We start from the raw sequence: 2895 nt of genomic DNA on the forward strand, positions 1-2895 counted from the left end.
TGCAGGAACAGGTTTCGACAGACAAAGGAACAAGCCTTAAGCACCAGAACATGGAGAATAAGGGAACCACAAACAGAAAGATGTGGGATAGCATTTTATGCAAAAGGACAAGAAAATCTATCGTACATCGACAGCGGATGTTCAAAGCATATGACAGGTGATAAAGAAATACTTGAATCATATACTACTTTAGAAAAGGGAAAGAAAGTTTCTTTTGGAAATGATACCCCTGCAGCCATAAAAGGAAAAGGCACTGCTTAGTTGAAATAAAAGGTCAAAGCTGGAAATGTTTTGTATGTTGATGGCTTGAAGCATAATCTACTAAGTGTCAGTCAGATGTGCGATCAAGGAACATAGGTAATATTTCAATCAAATGGATGTAGTGTTCGTGATCTTGATACAGGAAAAATAGTGATCAAAGGCAGAAGAACTACAAATAATCTATACATATTTGAAGAAGGACAACAACAATGCTATTTGAGCAAAGATGATGAACATTGGTTATGGCACCAGAGGTTGGGGCATCTAAGCTTTTCACAAATAAGGAAAGCATGTAAATACCAGGCAGTTCGTGGTCTTCCAGATATCAGAATTCCAGACAACACCATATGAAAATCATGTCAGTTTGGTAAGCAAACCAGAACTAACTTCCCTGAGAAGGAAGGATCAGCCAGCAGGCCTCTTGAACTAGTCCATACAGATGTATGTAGTCCATTTAGGACAAGGTCACCTCGAGGAGAATATTACTTTATATTATTCATTAATGACTTCTCCAGGATGGTTTGGTTGGGACTTATGAAACACAACGACGAAGCATTTGAAAAATTCAAATCTTTCAAAGCCTTGGCTGAAAATGATTCAGATCACAAAATTAAGTGCCTCAGGTCCGACAAAGGTGGGGATTTTACCTCAAATGAATTTTTCGATTTCTGTGAAGAACATGGAATAAGAAGGGAATTCTCTACAGCTAGGACTCCTCAACAAAATGGAGTGGTGGAAAGGATGAACAGAACGGTCCAACAAATGGCTCGTGCTATGCTTGATGAGTCTGGGACTCCCGCAACCTTTTGGGGTGAAGTTTCTTTTGCTGCGGTTGTTATTCTCAACAAACCAAATGTCCGAGTGAACAGCATTCAAACTCCTCATGAGCTCTGGTATGGTGAGACTCCTTCGGTAAAGCATTTCAAAATTTTTGGAAGCAAATGCTATATTAAGAATAATGATGAACAGCTTGGCAAACTTGAACCTAGAGCAGATGAAGGCATTCTCCTTGGTTATTCTCCCCACAACAAAGCATATAAGTGTTACAATAAAAGACTTGGAAGAATTGTTGACAGCATCGATGTAGTGGTTGATGAAAAAGGATACATTCCTAGGCAAGTAAATTATGAAAATATCGAAGAGGATGAAGACTACTCTCCAAATCAGATTGATGATGAAGAAGAACCTCAAGAGGCACTAGAGGAATAGATAAGGATAGAAGATAAGACTCCATCCAGGTACGTTCAGAAGAATCATCTAGAATATCAGATTTTGGGGTAGAAAGAGGCAGGTGTACAAACAAGAAGAACAATTGCAGAAGCCTCAAGCTATTTGACATTACTCTCCTCCACTGAACCACAAATGTAAGAGAGGCATGCAAAGATGAATGCTGGGTCAAGGTGACGGATGAAGAACTTGAGCAGATCGAAAAGAACAACACTTGGGAGTTGGTTCCTAGACCAAAAGATAAGAATGTCATAGGGACAAAATGGATCTTCAAAAATAAGTTGAATGAAAATGGGGAAGTAATTAGAAACAAGGCCAGACTTGTTTGTAAAGGGTATGCTCAACAAGAAGGAATAGACTTTGAAGAAACTTTTGCTCCTATTGCTAGACTTGAGGCCATCCGAATGTTCCTTGCTCTCTCAAGCTTTCAGAAGTTCAAAGTATTTCAAATGGATGTAAAATCAGCCTTTCTGAATGGAGACTTAGAAGAAGAAGTATACATTGAGCAACCAGATGCGTTCATCCTTGGGAATGATCCAAATCTTGTATGTAGACTACAAAAATCTCTCTATGGTCTTAAACAGGCTCCAAGTACTTGGTACTACCGTTTGGACAAATATCTTCATCAACAAGGTTTTTCAAAGGGATCAGCAGATAGCAATATTTATATAAAAATTGAAAATGACAAATTGCTAATACTTGTTGTGTATATAGATGATATTATCTTTGGTTGCAATGAAGAAGCTATGAGTCAAAGCTTTGCCTTGGTGATGCAGAAAGAATTCGAAATGTCTTTTCTTGGAGAACTGACATATTTTCTTGGATTGCAAATACAACAAAATGAAGGCAGGATCTTCTTGTTTCAAACCAGGTATCTCAAGCAGATTTTGAAGAAATATGGCATGGAAGATGCAAAACCAGTATGTACCCCCATGGTCACAGGATGTAGCCTCAGTGCAAATGATGAATCAGCAGCAGTGCATCAACCAACCTACAGATCTATGATTGGAAGTCTACTTTATTTGACAAGTACCCGACCATACATCATGCATGCATTGGGAATAATTGGAAGATTTCAGGCAAATCCAAAGGAAACTCATCTTCAGGCAGTGAAGAGAATTTTCAAGTACCTTCAAGGAACTCAAAACTATGGCTTACGGTATCCTAGAGATACAGATCTCACACTTCATGCTTATACAGATGCAGAATGGACCGGAAGCGTGGATGAAAAAAAGATCACAAGTGGTGGTGCATTCTTTATGCGTTCCAGATTAGTATCTTGGTTCAGCAAGAAACAGAGTTCGATTGCTTTATCTACAGCTGAAGTGGGATATGTGGCTGCTACATCTTGTTGCACTCAACTCCTTTGGATGATGTAGACCTTGCAGGATTTTCAGATCACTTGTA

This window comes from Pinus tabuliformis, chromosome 6 (assembly GCF_031772625.1).
Source record: "Pinus tabuliformis cultivar Carrire ecotype Pingquan chromosome 6, CPIR1, whole genome shotgun sequence".
In the NCBI taxonomy this organism is placed as follows: Eukaryota; Viridiplantae; Streptophyta; class Pinopsida; order Pinales; family Pinaceae; genus Pinus; species Pinus tabuliformis.